Source organism: Ictidomys tridecemlineatus, chromosome 6 (genome assembly GCF_052094955.1).
Source record: "Ictidomys tridecemlineatus isolate mIctTri1 chromosome 6, mIctTri1.hap1, whole genome shotgun sequence".
Lineage (NCBI taxonomy): Eukaryota > Metazoa > Chordata > Mammalia > Rodentia > Sciuridae > Ictidomys > Ictidomys tridecemlineatus.
Window position 1 is genome coordinate 50,838,794 of NC_135482.1, and position 24,557 is coordinate 50,863,350.

Here is a 24,557-nt window from a genome sequence, read left to right on the forward strand (position 1 = left end):
TCTCTACATTTTTCAAAGTGTCATGCCTGTGATGTTAATGACAATCACTTCCAAGTGTCATTGGGTGGTGGCTCCCTATGAATTTCATCCATGCACCCCACTCCACACAGTCAAAAAACTGCTCTAGGAAATTTGGTTCTCCCAGGTTCCAGAGGAAACATATTCAGTGTTCTTCTACATCTTATTAAATCAGATGCAGCAAAGCTCTGAAGGAAACAGATACTGCAGGTGCCCTAGCTTATCAATTTACTGTTTTATCATTTTCATGAACAAAGCAGATTACAATGGAGCCCTAATTTGCATTATAATTAGTTGTTAGGAGACAATGCACCTTCTCCAGAAGACATACCATGATTTCCAAGATGCAAGGTCACTCTCAAAACAGTATCCCAACTAGTGAGCTGCAAGTTCACCTCCGGTACAAGGAAGGGCTGCTTCCTCTTTTTCAATGATGTGATTGAAACAGTGCTTTGCAAGATCTGCATGAATTACACGTGGACAATTTAATAGTCTCCATTACACATTAAGTAGAATTAAAAGGCTGCCTTAGTCTTACTGTTAATTAGTGTATTAGTGTTATTACATGTTATAGCAAAAATTATATCCCATTATTCTGTTTAAGTCAAGGAAGAATAGAGAATTAAAAATAATTTGGGGCCAAAATAATCAGATTATCACCAATTCTCTAACCAAAAAAACCCCAAAGTAACTGCTAAGGTTAACAAACATACAATAATTCTCGTCACATGGCTTTGTACTGTTTTGTGAAATGCATCATTAAAATTCTTGAGCTTATGAAAATTTTTAAAAGTCAACTCATCAAAACAGACGTTTGGCCAATAAAAATTTAATTTCATACCAATAAGCCTTTTAGATTCTAAATTTATTTAGGGTTGTGTTTGCACATGTTTATAGAATGTTTTGTTTATTTTAAAAGATGACAAAACAGCTCCCCCTCAGTGAGACCCTGGCCTAAATATATTCACTTTCCTTATATAGCAAGAGGATAACATTGAACATGGAAGCTTTCAATTTGTGGCACTGAATGATCACCTACACAGGGCATCCTTCAAAAGCTACAATTAAGGATCCACCTAGCTTTTCAGCAATACAAGCCAGATTGAGGTCTTCTGGCCCATTTGCTTGACATTCATGTTTTATTCCTTGGAATTTCTTTTTGATTGCATCCTTGGAGCTCGCATAGATCATTTTACTTTTCAGAGGTGCCAATTCTGGTGCCCACAAAAAAAACATCAATTCTTCTTTTCTGGATTCCTTGGTTTCAAAGCTTGCATCATACAAAGCATAACGACAATCTTTTTCAGGAAGCATTCCCACAAAATGCTTGAAAGGATCGGTTATGGTAACACCAACATCTCCAACCAAAATCTCTTTGCCTTCTTCAACAATGATGCACTTTTTGTCTGCACTGAGAAAAAAAATGATAGCCTTCTTTCTTTTCTTGATTTTTTCTGGGCGTGGAGTACTTCCGAACTTTCATGTCATAAAAAATGCGACATACTTCATCAGCCACTTGCACTCCTGAGGCCATTTTCACTGCAGCTGACAGAAGGATGCAAGGGAGGAAGCCGACCAGCACCGAGTGTGCGGAACGTCCTATTTGCAGAAGCGAGACCAAGAGACCCAGCCGAATGACCATTTTCTTAAGGGCTTAAGATAGCCCAAGATATTTTTTGTTTGTGACCTGAAATATTGCATCTCTCCACAGAGGTCACTCAACAAAAGTCACTTTAGAGGGTGGTTAATATAGATGCAGCTTCTTTGGAGAACCTTTGCTTCCATATATACAGGAAAAGACCAAAAGACCACTAGTTCCTTTCAAAATTCTCCAAACTTGGAAATGCTTAATGGCGTGATTTTAGTTTATTAGATACTTGATGTGTTATTTACAGATTAGGTTTGTCACCACCAAAGAACATGGAGTTTTTGCATTGTAATCTTAGGTAGAGTACATTGAAACCAACCTGCATGATGAAAGAAAATAAAGATAAAAGCACATGATAATTGTAATTATTTATTACTGTCCTTTGCTGTAATGGGAAGTACATGGCAATAACCATGTGTATTACAGCTAGAGACAGGTCTGTGAAATATTCCCTGTGAAGTTTCAATTTAAGCTTATAGATTAATAAAAATAGTCCTGAATTGGAATAAAGTGGCTTAGGGTTTAATACCAGTAAGTAATCCAAGAAGACCAACAACATTAATAAATAATTCTTAGAAAAATAAGGAACCACTTGTCAAAAGAAAAGAACTTTATTTTTAGAACCACACACGCCAAACAAAACTGCTCCTCAGGAAAAACCTTCAGAGCCCAACTACCACCACCAGCTTCCCACAAGCCTCTCAACCTCCCCCACTCCTCCTGCTCTTGAGGCCTAACGACCAGGACAAGCAGAAGGGAGGAAGATACACGAAGCCAATTGATGGTTCCTTCTGGAAAAATTGTACCCTCGATGACATCATCAGCAAAAATACCCCAACACTACCACAAATCGCTGCACCAACAGATAGTTCACAATGCATACAGGTGAGTTCACAATGCATACAAGTGATACATAGTCCAGGCAAGTTTTGCAAGCTGTTCAGTGATGGCTATTGCAGAAGCTGTAGATTGGTTTTATTTTTGTCTTCACTAGCACTGGGATGAAGATAGGAATTCTGGCAATAATGGCTAAAGAAAAGATTATATAACATTCCAGAAGGCACTAAAAGAAAACAATTTTCTTTTCTTTTCTTTTTTTTTTAGAAAACAATTTTCTTAACAATGTACCTTATCTTCAACAGAATTATTAAATATAATGAAAAGGAAAGGTGAAAGTAAACAAACAGATCTGTTAACCTCCTTTTTTTGTTCATATATTAAAACAATCCTCAACAGCTGTTTACCCAATTTAAATTAAACCATTTAAATCACGTGAAAAAAATATTTGGATCCATTTTTTCATGAGCGCTCATCATATATGATATATGGACATACGTACATTCAAACATATAACACAAAACACAAGGGTGCACACATAATATAATACAAACAACACATAACATAATAGTAAAGGCCTTATAACTTTTTACAGGTGAAATCTCCATTGCAATGTTTAAAAACTCTATAGTCAAAAAAATAGAACTGATCAGCAAAACATTAACCTAGGTCTGTATGAGCTCAAAAAACAAAATAGAACTTCATGATATGGGAAAGAGCAATAATAAAATAGATATTGAAAAAAGCATCCTGGTTCTGTCACAGATGTAAGAATAGCCAAACTGGAGTTTTGGATATCAGTTGTTATGGATTTGAGCCAAATCATCTTCTTTTTGGTCTGTAGAAATCACTTTAGTTAATCTCTCTGGAATCCAAATCAGCTGCTGTTCTCTCTGTGGAAATACACAAACAGACCCCCAACTCCAGATAATTACTGGGTCAGGACCTTTCCATTGTCCTGTTAGAATATCCTTCCAAAGTACCTTGGACTTATGTACATTTTTTGGACACATATGCCTTTCTGCAGCACTAAGCCCTAATGAATCCAAATTTAAAAAGTTTAGAGTAAAAGGGTTATTTAAAGTTTATCTTTGGGGAATATATACCCCTTCCCAATTCCTTCTTTTTGCTTTAGTAAGTACATTTTAATAGTTTGATGAGCTCTTTCAACTATGCCTTGTCCCTGTGGATTGTATGGGATTCCTGTTATATGAGTAATGCCAAATGATGAGCAAAATTGTTTAAAAGAGGTAGAAGTATAACCAGGGGCATTATCTGTTTTTAACTGGTTTGGAACGCCCACAGTGGCAAAATTTTGTAAGCAATGAGCTATAACATCTTTAGTTCTTTCTCCGGCATGAAGGGAGCCCATCAAAAATCCAGAAGAAGTATCAGCTGTAACATGCAAATATTTCAATTTTCCAAATTCTGGCAAGTGTGTGACATCCATCTGCCAAATATAGTTAGGTATCAATCCTCTAGGATTGACTCCAAGATTAACTTGTGGTAAAAAGGTCACACAATTTTGACATTGTTTTATTATTTGTCTAGCTTGTTCCTTAGTTATTTTAAAAAGCTTTTGTAAAGTATTAGCATTGACATGGAACTTTTTATGAAAGTTTATAGCTTCTTCTAGTGTAGAGAAAATATGTATGTCATGTTTAGTTTTATCTGCTAAATCATTGCCCAAACTAAGGGCTCCAGGCAATCCTGTATGTGCCCTGATATGTCCTATAAAGAATGGATCTTTTCTGTCCCAGATTAGACTTTGTATAGTGGAAAGCAAAGAGAAGACAGTAGAGGAAGGGGAAATCCTACCAGCATCTTCAAGGGATACTATAGCAATAACTATATACTGGCTATCGGAAAATAAATTAAATACAGAATCTTTAAACATCACAAAAGCTTGTAATACTGCATTAAGCTCTACCTTTTGAGCTGATTGTTTGGGTACTAAAAAGGTAAAAGTTTGATTAGGTGTAACTATTGCTGCTGTACCATTATTTGATCCATCAGTGAATATATTTGGAGCATTCATAATAGGTGTTTTTCTTGTCATTTTTGGAAAAATTACAGGATGCAATGACCAAAAAGACAATAAAGGATTAGATAGTAAGTGGTTATCAAATGAAACATTAGATTTGCACATGATTATTGCCCAAGTATTTAACTCATTAGCTAACTCATCAATTTGATTCATAGTATGTGGAGTAATAATTTTATTGGGAGAAATTCCAAACACTCCCTTTGCTGCTTTTATTCCTTTGAGTATTAATTGTCCTACAGCCTCAGGATACCTAGTAAGAATAGTGTTAGGAGAATAAGATAAATGTATCCACAATAATGGACCTTCTTGCCAAAATACTCCTGTAGGAATATTTTTTGTTGGTAGTACAATAAATAATAAAGGCAAACTTATATCAATTCTATCCAAATGCATATTCATCCCCGTACGGGCCACCAAATGCCGCAACCTGGCTGGGCACAGAAACACAGCTGCGCGGCGCGGGCTCCGCCGGGCTCCGAGGCGTGCCTCAGCCTCGCCACCTTCCTGCTGGGCGCCTCGGTGCTCGCGCTGCCGCTGCTCATGTGCGCCGGCCTGCAATGCCGCAACCCGGCTGGGCACAGAAACACAAACCGTTCGAGCAGAAACAAAGTTTTATTTTAAAAAGGCCACCAGTGACTCATGTGCGTCCCGCTAGTGAGCCGGTCCACACACGTGTCTGCGTCTACCGGAACCAGGGGCCCACCCCTCCCCCGGAAATACCCTCCTACCATCCTTCCCCAACCAATGGGAACTCTCCGGGAGTCCCGTAACATGAGTCCCGTAACAGGCCGAGGTGAAAGCAGGAGTCCAATTTCCATATGAATGTAAATCTTAACATAATCAAATCATCTCAATGGCTAGCTGGCAGTCACCTAAAACAAAGGTGCCATGTATTATAATACTTTTGCTGTGGCTCCTAGCAGGCAATGTGGCTAGGGACCGTGCCTGTTAGGTATGTCCCATTCAACATATGGTTCTTACCCGTCATCAGAAAACTGACCTCTATGCGTCAGCGTCCTGCCTTAGGTTGATACCACTGCAACCGAATCATACCCGTCACTGACTACCGGTCCAGTATATAGCCATACCTGTGGAATAGGCCTAAGCACCAGTGGGGGGGTGAAGTTCTTTGCCTCACCTCTGTTGGCCCCCAAATTTGGCCTTGGTGCCGGTGGGGGGGGTGAGGTTCTTTGCCCCACCTCAGTTGGCCCCCAAAATTAGACCATCACTAGTAGAAGGGAGGAGGATACAGAAATGCCATGACATCAAGTCAATTGATGGCTCCTTAGGAAAAATAGTAACACTGGTGACACATCAGCTAAGATATTTCAGCACTACCATAATTCACTGTATCAACAAATAGAGCACAATGCATACAAGTGATATATAGTCCAGGCAAGTTCTGTAGGCAGTTCAAAGTGGAGGAGTCTATCAATATGTCCATTTCCTCTCAAAGTAAATCAAGTCCTTGATTGAGCATTACTTGTTGAGTTATATTCATTGATGTATCAGTTTATACAGTTTACTGTGATAGCTATCATAGAAGTTGTAGTTTGGTTTTATCTTAGTCTTCACCGGCACTGGGATGGAGATGGGAATTTTGGCAATGCTGCTAAAGAGACATTATCCTGAACAGAATTATTAAATATAATGAAAAGGAAAGGTGAAAGTAAACAAACAGATCTGTTAACCACCTTTAAAAACAAATTTTAACAGCTGTTTACCTAATTTAAATTAAACCATTTAAATCACGTGAATAAAAAAAATTTTTTTTGGATCCATTTATACATTAGCGCTCCTCATAAATGAAATATGGACATACATATATATAGACATACAACACAAAACAGTGCATACATAACATACAACATATAAGACAATAGTAAATAAAGGCCTTGTAGCTATACCTAGGTGAAATCTCCATTGCAATGTTTAAAAACTCCACAGTCAAAAAATAAAACAGTCAAAAAATAAAACTGATCAGAAAAACATTAACCTAGGTTTGTATGAGCTCAAAAAAAAAATAAAATAGAACTTTATGATGTGGGAAAAATGCAATAATAAAATAGATATTGAAAAAGGCACCGTGGTAAATCACTGTCGCAGATGTAAGAATAGCCAAGCTGGAACTCTGGATATCAGCTGTTATGGATTTGAGTCAAATCATCTTCTTTTTCTGTAGAAATTGTTTTAGTTAATCTCTCTGGAATCCAAATTGGTTGCTGTTCCTCCTGTGGAAAAACACAGACAGAGCCCTGACTCCAGACTATTACTGGGTCTGGACCTTTCCATTGTCCTGTTAGAATATCTTTCCAAAGTACCTTAGGCTTATGTACATTTTTCGGATACATATGTCTTTCCGCAGCACTAAGTCCTGATGAATCCAAATTTAGAAAGTTTAGAGTAAAAAGGGTTATTTTAAGTTTATCTTTGGGGGATATATACCCCTTTTCAATTGCCTCCTTTTGTTTTAATAAGTACATTTTAATAGTTTGATGAGCTCTTTCAACTATGCCTTGTCCCTGTGGATTGTATGGGATTCCTGTTATATGAGTAATGCCAAATGATGAGCAAAATTGTTTAAAAGAGTTAGACGAATAACCAGGACCGTTATCAGTTTTTTTAACTATTTAGGAACACCCACAGTGGCAAAATTGGCAATGAGCTATAACATCTTTAGTTTTTTCTCCGGCATGAAGGGAGCCCATCAAAAATCCGGAAGAAATATCAACTGTAACATGTAAATATTTCAATTTTCCAAATTCTGGCAAGTGTGTGACGTCCATCTGCCAAATATGGTTAGGTATCAGTCCTCTAGGATTGACTCCAAGATTAACTTGTGGTAAAAAGGTCACACAATTTTGACATTGTTTTATTATATGTCTGGCTTGTTCTTTAGTTATTTTAAAATGCTTTTGTAAAGTATTAGCATTGACATGGAACCTTTTATGAAAATTTATAGCTTCTTCTATTGTGGAGAAAATATGTATGTCATGTGTAGACTTATCTGCTAGTTCATTACCCAAACTAAGGGCTCCAGACAACCCTGTATGTGCCCTGATATGTCCTATAAAGAATGGATCCTTTCTGTCCCAGATTAGAGTTTGTATAGCAGAAAACAAAGAGAAAACAGTAGAGGAAGGAGAAATTCTACCAGCATCTTCAAGGGATACTATAGCAATAACTACATACTGGCTATCGGAAAATAAATTAAATACAGAATCTTTGAACATCATAAAAGCTTGTAATACTGCTTTGAGCTCTACCTTTTGAGCTGATTGTTTGGGTACTAAAAATGTAAAAGTTTGATCAGGAGTAACTACTGTTGCTGTACCATTGTTTGACCCATCAGTGAATATATTTGGAGCATTCATGATAGGGGTTTTTCTTGTCATTTTTGGAAAGACTATAGGATGCTTAGACCAAAAGGACAACAAAGGATTAGATGGCAAGTGATTATCAAATGAAACACTAGATTTACACATGATTATTGCCCAAGTATTTAACTCATTAGCTAACTCATCAATTTGATCCATAGTATATGGAGTAATAATTTTATTGGGAGAAATCCCAAACACTCCCTTTGCTGCTTTTATTCCTTTGAGTATTAATTGCCCTACAGCCTCAGGATATCTAGTAAGAATAGTATTAGGAGAATAAGATAAATGTATCCACAATAATGGACCTTTTTGCCAAAATACTCCTGTAGGAATATTTTTTGTTGGTAGTACAATAAATAATAAAGGCAAACTTATATCAATTCTATCCAAATGCATATTTTCCATATATGTCTCAATGATTTTTAATGCCTTTCTTGCTTCAGGCATTAACATGCGGGGTGAATTTGGATCTGATGGACCTTTTAGAATGTCAAGTAAAGGTCCCAACTCTCCTGTTGGTATGCCTAGATAAGGCCTTATTTAATTTATGTCTCCTAATAACTTTTGAAAGTCATTAAGTGATTTGAGTTGATCTACTCGTATTTGAATTTTTGGTGGACGGACCATGGTTGAGGATAATAGAACTCCTAAATAATTAATTGGAAAATTTAATTGTACTTTATCTATTGCTATCTCTAGATTATAATTTTTTAATAAGTTTGTAAGTGTGGCATAACATTCTAGCAATGTGTTTTTATCTTTATGTGCCAATAACACATCATCCATATAGTGAAATATCTGTAGTTCAGGATTTTGATTTCTAAGTGGCTGGATTGCTTTGTTAACATAAATTTGACACATAGTTGGGCTGTTAGCCATCCCTTGAGAGAGTACTTTCCATTCATATCTCTGATCAGGACCTTCATGATTCAGTGCAGGGATAGTAAATGCAAAATGTGGATTATCCTCGGGATGAATTGGAATTGAAAAGAAACAATCCTTAATATCTATAGCTAAAACATGCCAGGTTTTTGGTAAAGCAGACAATTGGGGAATCCCTGATTGAGCAGGTCCCATAATAACCATCTCATTATTAATGGCTCTTAAATCTTGTAATAATCTCCATTTACCAGATTTCTTTTTAATGACAAAAATGGGAGTATTATGGGGAGATACGGAAGGTTGTATATGTCCTTTCGCTAATTGCTGTTTGACCAGGTCATGGGCTACTTGTATCCTTTCTTTAGTTAGGGGCCACTGAGGAACCCACACTGGTCTTTCTGATTTCCAAGTAATTTTGATTGTCTCAGTGGCCCTTTTTGAAAACCCAATCCACATTTATTTATTTCTTGATCTATTTGAATTGGTGCTGTCATACCTTGTTCTTGTTCTCTTAATCTTTTTTCTTTCCTAAAGCCTTGTCTAGCCCTAGTAGTGGGCGCATTAGGATTGATGCTATTTATTAATGTCAATCCTAATTGATCTAGGACATCTCGTCCCCATAAATTTATGGGAAGGTGGTCCAATACATAGGGCTGTATAGTTCCTTCACATCCTTCAGGATCCCTCCAATCTAATACCATAGCACTTCTATGGGGATTTGTTGCCACTCCTAGGCCTCGAAGCGTTTGAGTGGCTTGTTGTAATGGCCAATGTTTTGGCCATTCTTGACGAGATATGATGCTGAGGTCAGCACCTGTGTCCAGCAGCCCATTAAAGTCATGTCCTTGAATATTTAATTTTAGCATTGGGCGAGAATCTAAATTTAAAGACAGCATAGCCCAATCTACACCTGTGGAGCCTAATCCCTTGGAACCTCTTTCTACATTACAACTGGAAAATTTATCATGTAGGCTGGGTATTATTAATAACTGTGCTATTCTATCTTCTGATGAAATTACTGATATACCTCTTGGAGAACTAGCTATAATTTTTATTTCACCCTCATAATCTGGATCAATTACCCCAGGACTTATCATAAGTCCTTTTAGTGTAGAAGAACTGCGTCCTAATAATAAGCCTACTGTTCCTTGGGGAAGAGGTCCTTTTACTCCTGTGGGAATGATTTGAACTCCAATCTCTGGAGTTAATACTGCTCTGGCAGAGGCACAGATGTCCAACCCTGCGCTCCCTCTATTTTGTCTGATGAGGGATTTAATGGATAATGTGTCCTGGGCACTACCTTGATGGTGTTTCTGGGTTCCTCCATTGCCCCGTATATTTATGGTTTTGGGCCCCGGGGCATTGGGCTCTCCAATCCGTCTTTTGGCAATGGAGCCTGATACCTTTCTCCATGATATCATGGGTAGACACTTGGTCTTTGTCCGTTTTTTGATAGTGGAATACCCTCTATGGTGGTTTGAGAATGGCATTCATTACCCCAATGTCTCCCTCTATGGCATCGTGGGCAAATACCCGGGATTCTATTCCTTTGATATCTAGCTTTGTTAAACCCTCCTCCTATGGGGCAACTCCTTTTAAAATGTCCTGTTTGATTACAATTATAGCATGTTTTGGGACTGGCATCTAAAGCCTGTTGTACTGCTGCTAAGACTTGCCCTTGTTCGTTAATGTCTTTACATAATTTAATATATGTGTTTAAATCTTCATGTTTCCATGGTCTAATGACCTCTCTGCAGCAACGATTTGCTTGGTCATAAGCCAGTTGTTTTATAAATGGCATTGCCTGTTCTGTATTTCCAAATATCCTAGAGGCTGTCTGAATAAGCCTATCTACAAATTCAGCATAAGGTTCATTAGTTCCTTGTATTACCTTAGATAACTGACCTTGTAAATCTCCTTGACCCTGCAAAGTTTTCCATGCCCTAATTGCATCTACAGCAATCTGTGCGTATACACCAGGGTCATATTCAATCTGCTGTCTCTGACCCTCATAAGGTCCCTTTCCTAATAACATGTCCATATTTCTTTGAGGGTAATCGGCTGCTGCATTTCGCCTAGCTATCTCCATGCAAAACTCCTCATTGGCAACTTTCCATAATAAAGATTGTCCTCCATTTAGCACAGACCGACATACGTTAGCCCAATTTGCTGGTGTCAAGTCCAAGTTGGTAATAGATTCGACCATACTTATTGTGAAGGGTGCCTGCGGACCATAGGTTGCTACAGCTTCCTTTAACTGCTTTACTATTTTGAAATCTAAAGCACGGTAAACTCGTTGCCCTTCTGCCCGCTCAAGTACAGGGCATGCTAACTTTTGGGGTCCTGCCTCAGGATTCCGTCCATCAACTATGGAAGTTGAGGGCCGCTCAGCTGCAGGTGGAGCTGTTGGTTGAATTATGCCCTCTGGTGATAGAACGGAGTTAGTAGCAGCCTCCCTATCTGATGGCTGTTTTTCCCCTGAGCTTGCTTTCTTCAAATCTTCCTCTGTCTGACTAGCTTGAGAGACCTTTTCTTTTGCTTGACCTAATATGTTTTCTACCATAGCCTGGACCTCTAACAATTTACTTAACAGTCTTTTGGTTTGTTTTTTACTAGATTCTAATCTACTATAAAGGTAACGTAACCCAATAAGATAGAACAAAGCCAAAAGAGAATGAAACAAAAACAGAGAGGAGAATGGTTATATCAATTTCCTCTTTCTCAGGGCTGAATAATTTCAACCCTTGCACCAACCATTTTTCCCAGTTCGCCTGAGGAAATTGTAAGGCTAGGGAGCTTGAAATAAAAACAAAATAAATCAAAACAAGAATACCCATTCTGTTGCCTTTCCTCAGGGGCGAGCGATATTACTCACCTCTAAGCTTTGGGCGTTCCCCTTCCGGGCCGCCAATTGCCGCAACCCGGCTGGGCACAGAATCACAAGCCGCTCGAGCAGAAACAAAGTTTTATTTTAAAAAGGCCGCCAGTGCCCCGTGTGCGCCCTGCTAGCAAGCTGGTCCACACACATGTGTGCGTCTACTGGAACCGGGGGCCCTGACCTCCCCCCAAAATTCCCTCCTACTATCCTTCCCCAACCAATGGGAACTTTCCGGGAGTCCCGTAACATGAGTCCTGTAACATGAGTCCCGTAGCAGGCGAGGTGAATAGCAGGAGTCCAATTTCCATATGAATGTAAATCTTAACATAATCATATCATCTCAATGGCTAGCTGGCAGTCACCTAAACCAAAGGTGCCATGTATCATAATACTTTTGCTGTGGCTCCTAGCAGGTCTCACCAAATTGCTTAGTGCCTCACTTTTGCTGAGGCTGGCTTTAAACTTGCACTCCTCCTACCTCAGCCTTGCAAGCTGCTAGGATTACAGGCATGTGCCACTGCACTGGGCTTATCCTCTCATTTTTGATGGGCATTCAGATTTTTGGATTTTGTGAATAATGACCACAATTGTTACTGGTGTGAAGATATCTCTTTAAAATCCTGATTTCAATTCTTTTGATTAAATACCCAAAAGTGGGATTGCTGTATCATATGGCATTTTTATTTTCAATTTTTTGGAGAATGTCCATACTGTTTTCCATAGTGGCTGCACCATTTTGCATTCCTACCAACAATAAAAAAGTGTTTTAACTTTCCATATCTTTGCTAAAACTTCTCTTTTCATAGGTTGCTTGTTTTCATCAGTTTAAGAAAGATGTCCACACTTGTTTATGAATGAGTCAGGATGGGTATTTTCTTTTATCACAGCATATTTGTAATCTGAAATTGTGTAACATATTAACAAACAATAAACAAACAAAGAAAATATACCTCCTACCATATTCTTTAAATTAATTACTGCACAAAAGTAAAAAGCCAGTTGAAGAGCTATTTCACAAATCTATATCAGCTAGGATTAATCATGTTACGCAGAGATAGCAATCATCCTTCAATAACTCAATTATTTAAAACCATAAGTGTTCATTTTTTGGGCCCTGCTACATGTTCAATAGAGATCAGCAAAAGTGGCCTCTGTGTTAGTCATTAATGTCATCAGGTTTTGAGGGACTTCTACCCCTCTAATGCACAGATAAGATAAATAATATAAAACACTAAGTATCAATAATTAAATAAAATACTTTCACATATAATAACACAGATCATTTTGTTCAAGTTCTTTGACCATAGCAAGTCTCTTGACATGGCAGCAGAGAATTATAATTCTCTCATTTGACCAAGAAAGAGAAGAATTCTATCTTGCTGATAATAAGGTCTACAACACATATCTAATAATATTAAAACATCTCTCTTAAAGTGATTTTTAATCTGCCAAATCAAGTAGGGAGAAGGTGGTAATTGGAAGAAAGTAATAGATTGCTTTTCTAGATTCCTGGCTACAATGAAAAAATTAAGCATTATTTTGGGATATGGTTGATCAAATGTAGCTATCATGCATTTCAAAGTTAATAAAAACTTAATTTTTTAATTTTTAATTTGTTATAAAACTTAGTGCTTTTACATTGTAAAAGTACATATTATATATTCTGCAGAAAGAGATTTTTCAAATACCAAATTTAACAGCAAGACAAAACTCAATAAACTAGCAGCACAGAGAGACAAGACAGTGTGTGTGTGTGTGTGTGTGTGTGTGTGTGTGTGTGTGTGTGTGTGGGTGTGTTTTCATAGTTCCTCTTTGTGAGTTTCATGCTTGACTTCTGGCTATTTGAAACCAGGAGATGGAGCCAGACAACTGAAAACATTTTAGCACCTGACTTTCTCTGGATGTTTCTGAGCAAAATCTTCCTACTTATTCAAGAGAAACATTTTTTCCACATGCCTGTGAGGACAAAAAAGTTTATGCCAGTGCCTAAGTCTCTTTAAACATAAATCAATTTACAATAGATATAAAATTGGGCCATTAGATTTAAGAACTATTTTCTAAGAATAATTTTTTCTTCACAATGCTTCATCTGTACTCCTAGTCATGCAATTTAACTATGTATTTCATACTCATTTTATTCTACCTGGTTGCATGGAAGGTATGTATCCATGTGTACTGAACATCAAGACCACTCTCCAGCTGAATCATCATAGAACCTGACATTTGAATCAAGCCTTAAATCAAGAGTAGGTATCATACATGCCAACAAGTGTCAGGAATGTGCACAGATAAATGATGTGGGTTGAGGGGGAACTGTTACAGATAGATATTTTAAGCATGTACAGTGATTGGGGCTGTTATTCATATCTAGCCATTGTGGCTATGGGAAAAAATATTTACTGCTAGACTTTTCTATTTTAAAGAGGAATTTAAATCCCATATGTCACATGAAATACCCTGATTATTAATATTTAAACTACTTTAAAAGTTTTACAAAAACTTACAAGGCTAACTGAACACCTTGGGGCTTTCAGTTTATGATCTTGCTTTAAATAGTTTACATTTATTTTTACCCATATTGTCTCATTGAATACTAAGAAGAATGTTATAAATGAATGTTTATTATTGCTATTTTATAATTCAATATTATGAGGCAAAGAGCAATCAAGCAATTTGTCAGAAGTCACAAAGCTGGTATGCGGTTCTTTTAATCCACTTTTTATCTAGTGTTCTGTCTAATTTTTAGAGCTTGTTTAGAAGATGTTTTCCGAATATAGAAATGGGCATGGGATCAGACATCTTGATATCGCCCTTCTGGACCCGGTTTCTGCTATTCTTCGTGTGACCTTGAATTTGATCTTTCTTATTTCATTTTATTTGTTAGAGATGTGGTACTACTAGACCTTGTGACATTTATGGCCATTTTATGATTTGGATATGTCCCCCAAGAACTCATGCATGAGACAATGCAAAAATGTTTCGAGGTAAAATGATTGAGTTGTGAGAGCCTTAAACTAGTCAGTGCATTAATGCACTTGAATGGATGGGTAGGGTGAGGCTGGAGAAGACAGGTCAATGGGGTAGTACCTTTGGGGTTTATATTTTGTTCCTTTTGAGTGGAACTCTCTGCTTCCTGATTGCCAGGTTCTGAGCTGCTTTCATCCTCCACACCCTTCTGCCTCAATGTTCTGCCTCATCTAGGGCTCAGAGCAATGGAGTTGGCCATCTATGGACTGAGACCTCTGAAATCATGAGCCCCCAATCAGTTTTCCTCCTGTAACTTTTCTTGTTAGGTCTTTTGGTCACAGCAGTGAAGAAATGACTAAAACAGGCCACCAGCAGCTGTGAAACCTCATTGCTACTGGGCAAATAACCGCATTGTGGAGGCTCAGGTCACCAAATTATATCATAATGGTTATAGTGATCAGTCGGCAGGCATAGAATACACTTGTTGCTCATGTTCTTTACATTTTTGGCATTTGTTTTCTCAAAATCTGAAAAGACCAGATCTGAGATCTAAATTAATCTGGTCACTACTATTAAAATAAAAACTGTAAAATCTTTTACTTTTACGTAGATGAATATATTTCTAAAATGTTCAACTATAAATTTGAATGGGTAGTAGAGATAAGAAGACATCAGGGAAATTCTTTCTTGGAATTATCCTTTAATTATAAGCTCTAATTTATGACTCTTTTACTATTTTAATGAGTTTCTCTGCTCTTGAATGAATTGGAGTGCCACTAAATTAGTAAATCTAAGTATTAGCTCTTTAGAATGTTTTTGAGTGTAAATATCTTCTCTCCCTGCTTTTGGTAGTTCTCCAGTTTTTTTAGAGTTTAGGAAACTTAGGAGACACAGTTGGAATTCTTTTGAACAAGCTGTAGTCCCTGACATTTGATTACATACAAGGGGTCACCATATAGCCAGGTGTGGTGACTCATGCTTGTAGTCTCAACAGTTTGAGAGGCTGAGACAGGAGGATCACAGGTTCAAAGCTAGCCTCAGCAAAAGCAAGGTGCCAAGCATCTCATTGAGACCCTGTCTCTAAATAAAATACAAAATAGGGCTGAGGATGTGTTTCAGTGGTGGAGTGCCCCTGAGTTCAATCCCCTGTACTCTTGCCCCTCTAAACAAACAAACAATCATGGTTTGGATTGCACCATGGAGTTTTTATTTCATGCTATTTTCTTGGCTACACCCTCACCTTAAGAACTCAAGACAGGCTCATGTCATTGAGAATTTTTAGTGACTAGAGAGGGTACAGTTATTTAGCTAGGGTACCATACTTGTCCACTATGGGCTGAGCACTGTGTTTATATATATCATCTCATTTAAACCTTCCAAAAAAACCAGGTGCCATATATATCAGATTTCCAGGTTTAGAAAGATTAACTAACTTTCCTAAAATCACATGGTTAGTTAGCAATAGTACATGAGTCAGAACTCGGGACCGTTTTAAAGCTCTTTACCCATTGTGATAGTTAACTTATGTGTCAATGTTATTGGGCCATCCCAGATCTCTCAGATTGGCTCTCTGGGGTTTCTAACTTGCTGACAGAAGCTCATGAAGCTTCACAGCTTCCACAATCATGCAAGCCAATTCTTTATAATAAATCCCTACCTGTTTGGTATATATCTATTTGTTTGCTTCTCTGGAGAACCCTGACATATACACCATCTTTCAAGAAAATGTTATTTCTTTATTCCACATTTTGATTGTGTGTCAGTAGCTTTAATTACTGTCCATTTTTTTCCCAATTGAACTTCAGTCATCCCTCAGCTCTGTGAAAACAAATGCTTACTGTTACATGTCAATGAGAATTTTGTTTGTTTTTAATATTTTTATTAGTTGTCAATGGACCTTTATTTTATCTATTTATTTATATGTGATACTGAGAATTGAACCCAGTGCCTCACACATGCTAGGCAAGCACTCTACCACTGAGACACAACCCCAGCCACTGGTTAGAGTTGTTTGTATAGAGTATGATCGTGGTTTGATATAGTAGTCAAGATAATTTTTATTCTAATTCTATTGTATCATTAATCATTGTTATGGTTTGGATATGCAGCATTGTTCAGGAGTGAAAAGATTGCATTATGAGATTTATAATCCAATCAGTGATTAATCTATTTGATGGATTAATAATTTGAATGAATCACTGGGTGGTAAAATGGCTGGAAGACGTGGGGAGCCTTGGGGACATGGCCTCAGACTACGTATGTCCCAGGCCCCTTCCTATCTCTTACTCTCTGCTTCCTAGATGCCATAAACTGAGCAGCTTTCTTCTGCCACACCCTTCTGCCATGATGTTCTGCCTCACCTCAAGCCCAGACCAATGGAGTCATGTGACCATGAACAGAGACCTTTGAAACTATAAACTCCAAGTAAAAATTTTGTCTTCCAAGCTGTTCTTGTAGGTATTTTTTGTCAAGTGACAAAAAGCTTACTAACACAACCATCATATAGAATCTTTCCCTAACCCGTAGCAGCTTATTTTCAGTATTTTATGATTTATTATAATGTATTACTAATAATGAAGAATAATCATTAGGAAAATAAAACTTTGAATCTTGAAAGAGAGTAGAGGATATAATTTATTTTTTTAAATTTCGACTTATGTAATCAATGAAATTGAAACAAAAGAAATAATTCAAAAAAATTGACAGAACAAAAAATTGGTTTTTTGAAAAAATAAATTAAATTGACAGATGCTTAGCCATGCTAATGAAGAGAAGGACAGAGAAATTCAAATTACCAATATATGTGATGAAAAAGATATATCACAACAGACACTACAGAAATAAGGAAAACAATTAGAAATTATTTTGAAAAATTGTACTCCAATAAAATAGAAAATATCAAGGACATTGACAAATTTCTAAGTCATATAACTTTCCAAAATTTAATCAGGATGATATAGACAATTTAAACAGATCAATTTTAAGTGACAAAATAGCAGACACCATAAAAAGTCTACCAACCAAGAAAAGCCCAGGTCTGGACGGATACACACCCAAGTTCTACAAGACCTTTAAAGAAGAACTAATACCAATACTCTTTCATTTACTTCAGGAAATACAAAAGAGTCAGCACTTTTAAACTCATTTTATGAGGCCAATATCACTCTGATTCCAAAACCAGGCAAAGACACATCAAAAAAGGGAAACTTTAGACCAATATCTCTAATGAACATAGATACAAAAATTCTCAATAAAATTCTGGAAAATCGAATACAAAAACACATCAAAAAGATCATGCACCACGATCAAGTGGGATTCATCGAAGGATGCAAGGTTGGTTCAAATACAGAAATCAATAAATTAGGGATAATAGGAACATATTTCAACATTACAAAGGCTATTTATGCTAAGCCCTAGGCCAACATCATTCTAAATGGAGAAAAATTGAAGGTATTCCATCTAAAAACTGGAACAAGACAGAGATGCCCTCTTTCACCACTTCTGTTTAACATAGTTCTTGAAACACTGGGCAGAACAATTAGACAGACAAAAGAAATTAAAGGGATACACTTAGGAAAAGAAGAACTCAAATTGGCACTATTTGCTGATGATATGACTCTATAGCTAGAAGACCCCAAAAGTTCCACCAGAAAACTTCTAAAACTAGTAAATGAATTTAGCAAAGTATAAGGATATAAAATCAACACCCATAATCAAAGGCATTTCTGTATATCAGTAAAAAATCCTCAGAAAGGGAAACAAGGAAAACTACCCCATTTACAATAGCCTCAAAAACAACAAACAAACAAAACAACAACAACAAAAACCAAAACAAAAAACTTGGGAATCAACTTAATTAAAGAGGTGAAAGATCTATATAATGAAAAGTACAGAACCCTAAAGAAAGAAGTCAAAAAAAATTTAGAAAATGGAAAGATCTACATTTCTCTTGGGTAGGCAGAAATAGTATTAGCAAAATGACCATATTTCCAAAAGCACTATACAGTTTAATACAATTACAATCAAAATTTTAATGACATTCCTCATAGAAATAGAAAAAGCAGTCATGAAATTCATCTGGAAAAATAGAGACCCAGAATATCTAAAACAATCCTTTGCAGGAAGAGTGAAGTAAGTGGCATCACTATACCAGACCTTAAACTATACTAAAGAGCAATAGTTACAAAAACAACATGGTATTGGCACCCAAACAGACTGGTAGATCAATGGTACAGAATAGAGGACACAGAGACTAACCCACAAAATTACAGTTATCTTATATTAGACAAAGGTGCCAAAAACATGCATTGGAGAAAGGATAGCCTCTTCAACAAATGGTGCTGAGAAAACTGGAAATCCATATGCAACAAAATGAAATGAAACCCCTCTCACCATGCACAAAACTCAACTCAAAATGAATCAAGTTCCCCAAAATAAAACCAGAGATCCTGTGTCTAATAGAAGAAAAGTAGGCCCTAATCTTCATCATATGGGATTAGACCCCAACTTCCTTAATAAACTCCTTTGGTGCAGGAATTAAAATCAAGAATCAGTAAATGGGATGGATTCAAACTAAAAAGTTTATTTTTAGCAAAAGAAACAATCTGTGAGATGAATAGAAAGCCTACATCTTGGGAGCAAATCTTTACCCCTCATACATCAATTAGAGTACAATCTCTAGGGTGTACAAAGAATCAAAAAGCTAAACACCAAAAAAACCAAAAACCCAATTAATAAATGGACCAAGGACCTGAACAGACACTTCTCAGAATAGGATATACAATCAATCAACAAATATATGAAAAATGTTCATCATCACTAGCAATTAGAGAAATGCAAATCAAAACCATTCTAAGATATCATCTCACTCCAGTCAGAATGGCAGCTGTTATGAATACAGACAATAGTAAGTTTTGGCGAGGAATGTGGGGAAAAAAGTATACTCATACACTGCTAGTGGGACTGCAAATTGGTGCAGCCAATATGGAAAGCAGTATGGAGATTTCTTGGAAAACTTGGAACGGAACCATCATTTGACCCAGCTATCCCTCTCCTCCGTCTATACTCAAAGGACTTAAAAAGAGCATACTACAGGGACCCAGCCACATCAGTGTTTATAGCAGCACAATTCACAATAGCTAAACTGTGGAACCAACTTAGATGCCCTTCAGTAGATAAGTGGATTAAAAAATGTGGCATATATACACAATAGAATATTACTCAGCAATAAAAGAGAATAAAATCATGGCATTTGCAGGTAAATGAATAGAGTTAGGGAAGATAATGCTAAGCGAAGTTAGCCAATCCCAAAAAACCAAATGCCAAATGTTTTCTTTGATATAAGGAGGCTGATTTATAGTGGGATAGAGAGGGAGCATGGGAGGATAGGGTACTGGGGTTGGAGGGGAAGAGAGGAGGCATGGGGTTAGAAATGATGGTAGAATGTGATGATCATTATTATCCAAAGTACATGTATGAAGACATGAATTGGTGTGAATGTACTTTGTATACAACCAGAGATATGAAAAATTGTGCTCTATATGTGTAATAAGAATTGTAATGCACTCTGCTGTCATATATAAATAAAAAAATCCAGTATTGGGGGCTGGGTTATGGCTTAGTGGCAGAGCGCTTGCCTCACATGTATGATCTCTGGCTAGGTTTGATCCTCTGCACCACATAAAAATAAATAAACAAAATAAAGGTATTAAAAAATTTCAACTTCTTTTACATTTTCTTAAAGGGACCTTCTTTGATCCTCCAATTTATGTTATGTGCCTCTTGCTAATGTTTCTTACATAAAATTAGTCTTATTTCTTTATACCATGTCCATATTGACAATTATGATTGATTTTTATTTTTTTTTAGAATATTTATTACCCTCCCTAGACAATAATTCCATGAGGGTGAGATCTTTTCTTTTTTACTTGCCACATGAAGGTGGGTTCCTCATATCACACAATGTATAGGGTTTTTGTAGTTTCCTGCTTTTATTGTATAGACTTCCCAAGGATTTTGGAAAGCAAACTTTATCACTAATGCCAAATATGCACCAATTTTTAAAACGTGTGACCGTAGTTATGAAACATAAGTAGCAGGAAGTTTTCTGAGGTGTATACTAAATATGAGTTCATAATTTGAGTTCAAAAACTTGCTGGTGAAAGTTTTCTTAGATTGTACATATTTGGTTGTTTTGAACACTGGGCACAGAGGGCTTGAAATGAAGGATCTGAACCTGCTGCTTTAAAGACTGAATTATGTTGTTAACCTGAAAAATGAGGATGATAGCCTTATTCCATGGGGTTGTTCTGAGGAGTGAATTAATCATGAAAAATTGCTTTGCAAATTATGAAGCACTATGTAAATATTAATAATTCCAATATCTATATACTTGGAAAGAATGCATGAGAATATGTTGCACTGAGCACCAAATTGCTTATAACAATCAATGCAATGCATTCTGGCTCACATCAATGTTTTAAAATTTAGCTCTTTAAATTAACAAATAAAACAGGCCATATGATATTATTGACTATTCTTTATTTCCAAATCTCTGGGATTATTATCATCTATACTGAACTAAAGACATTCACACAATTAGAATAATATAATTTTCAGTTTAGAAAATAAGGTAGTCAAATATTGGTCATCTATCATAGTCCCTAAAGTATATTCTTGGCATTTCATATTTTACCTTGTTGAATCCACAAATCATGTAATTTTATCATTATGCTCATAAATTGGTTAAAAGATATGTGGATCATTTTCAAAACTGGAACTTTTATGTACATGTGGGTTTATATATTATATCCAATTTTTCTTAAACTGAATGGATTTTGGGGGGGGGTTCAAATATAGATGTTTTTCTATAATACAAGTCACTTCATTCAGGCTATTAGCACTCATAAAACAAAGCTTCATTTGGAGAAAAGTATTTTCTTGAAAATTCCTGGCAGGCTTTACAAACCTTTGAAACCATCATAAGTTTATATTAAAATTTTTCTTGGCCTCATTTAAAAGATTCTGAAGCAAAGTTTTCTAACAATAAAAACACACTGATGCTTCATGAAGGGCATGTTTATTGCTGTGATTTTTTTTATTTTTTGCAAAAGGAGCAAAATGTTTTATCTCGAGCAAGGAAGCCACATAATATCTTAATTTCTCCATTTTGTTGTCATGCAAATTTTTGATAGCTGTGCAGATATTAAAGTGAAACATAGTATGGCATACAATCTAGAGGAATTATCCTAAACCACTCAAGTTTGTTACAGAAAAAAATTATAGTAAGCTGAATTAAGGGAATAATAGTTCAAATAAAAGAGCCATTTTTAAAATTTTTCTACTTCTTTGAGTAAAATATCTGGTCTTTTCATAATAGTTGAATGAATTGATTTATACATCTACATAACAAAAATGCATATCAGATTATATGTTAGCACAATGTTAGCAATTTTAAGCAGTAAATCATGGCCTTTTGTATTTTGGAGATATATATCATCATGGATAACAGCCTTCAGAGAGCTTGTTAAAGATGTAGTGCTATGTTAGAGTCTGTAAACAAGTCAGGATGGAGCCTGGCATTTTGCCAGAGAGAGTGGTATGTGAGATGATGCCAGAGAGCCATTAAGTGTGGAGATTCCTTATTGGTTGACTGCTGTATCTAGTTTATGTTAATAAGATAAGCTGTGTGGAATGTATAAATACCTCTCCTGTCCTACAATAAATGGCTCCCATTCCTGCTGTATCAATCTACACAAGTTCCTTGTCAACCCCTGGTTATTTTGCCCAGCCAGCCGGGCTGTGGCAGTGCTTGGGACAAAGTAGGAGCTTGCTTAATGCTAGATGTTAGTCTCTCCCATAGTCCATTCTATTCTGCTTTTTGAGAACTGAATCTCATATTTTTCTTTGTTGTGGGGCTTTTTGAAGCAACAGACATTTAAATTACAACTAGCTTTTGGTGTTGTTGTTCATAGCCTCTGTTTGAAGTTGGAGCTAAAATTTTTGTTTTATTTCAGAAACATCTTGTAGTTTCTTCTGAGACACTTTGTTTTCATTTCCCATTACTATGTATGGACTGAGCTCACAGGCACTGTTTCGACACAATAAAGACTGGAAAATGTCAACCTCTAAAGTAAAACATGTTACCAGATATAAAGTTTAAAAGCATGTATGAATATCCTTATCCTTTACAATTCCATTTGTTTTTGTTTTAGTCAGCTTTTTCATTGCTATGACCAAAAGACCTGACAAGAACAATTTTAGAAGAGGAAAAGTTTATTTGGTGCTCGCTGTTTCAGAGGTCTCAGTCCATAGTTAGCTGACTCCATTGCTCTGGGCTTAAGGTGAGACAGAACACCATGGCAGAAGGATGTGTCAGAAAGCTGCTCAGGACATGGCAATCAGGAAGGAGACACACACACACACTCACAAACACACACACACACTCACACACAAACACACTCACACACACACACACATACACACACACACACACACGGGTGGGGGTGGAGAGAGAGATATCTGCTCACCAGGTACAAAATATATACCCTAAAGGCCTGTTCCCAGTGACCTGTCTTCTCCAGCCATAACTTACCCATCTACAGTTACCACCACCCAGTTAGTTAATCCCTGTCAGGGGATTAATGTACTCATTGGGTTAAGAGTCTCATAACCCAATCATTTCACTTCTAAACTTTCTTGCATTGTCTCACAGCATTTAATATCTAAACCATAATAGTCTTCTTTACAAATAAATATCAATTCAAGCATAAAGTCTCCAGTGATGTAAAAAGGGAGCTAACAGTTTTAGGATAACTCAGTTATATGTTTCCTCATTTAAAAAGGAACCAAAAATTCAAAGAAATGTAGAGAAGATTACTGAAATAATTAAGTGACACATTTAATATATTTTGAAGTTAGATAGTCCAATTGGTCTGAATATTGTGGTTCACCATGTAATCATCCAAGAATTCACTAAGATAAAAGTATTCTATGAGAAAACATTGTTGTTTTAGGTTTGTACCTATAACAACATATGGTCTAGGGAAACTAAATACTGTTAGGAAAAATACACAACTGGGCCTCAATTAACATTGATGATCACAGGGCTGGGTGTGTAACTCAGTGGTAGAGCATATGCCTAGCCTGCCTGAAGCCCTGGGTTCAATCCACAGTAAGAAATTTCTGATCACTAATCTCAAATAGGCCACCAATTTCGATAATTATCTAGAAAATTCATTTTTGTATTCTTATATGACATTTTACATTTTCTCTTCTCCAATCTCCAATATTCTTTTGCTCTGACTCAGCTGTATGAATTCATCTCATGCTCCACTGTCAGAAGCAATCAGATGAGAAATAAATCATCTTCCCAATGGCAAATATATTACCCTAAGAGCATCTGTACCTGTTTACAAAAATTTCTCTCCTGTTACAGTGGAAAATTATCCTTGGGCTAAAGTTGTGGCTCAGTGGTAGAATGCTTGCCTAGCACATGTGAAGAACTGGGTTCAACTATTAGTAACACATAAAAATAAATAAATAAAATAAAGGCATTGTGTCTATTTACAATTAAAACTATTTAAAAATTGTCCTTGTTTTTCTCTAAAGTCTCACCCTTCAATGGGATGCCATTTGGACTCACCAACATGAAGAATATAAGCCAGAAATTGATGCTTTTTCTTGCTTTAGGGCATTCTCCCTCTTTTCTTGCCCATTACCTCTATACATTTTGAAATTGTTAATACATGTAAACTCTATAAATATGTGTTATATTTCCAAACACTGTAAATTCAGGATAATTTTTTTGAAGAAATAATTATTGATGAAATATTTGTTAGCATGAAGAAAATAACAGTTGAAGTAATGTCAAACTGCACAGCCCTTCAATTTCAGAAGCAC

At 36.5% G+C, this 24,557-nt stretch overlaps 1 pseudogene; it reads right to left on the reverse strand.

The window, feature by feature from the left end:
- Positions 1-913: 913 nt before the first annotated feature.
- Positions 914-1,567, reverse strand: LOC101971035 (destrin pseudogene; annotated as a pseudogene).
- Between the last annotated feature and the right edge of the window lie 22,990 nt (positions 1,568-24,557).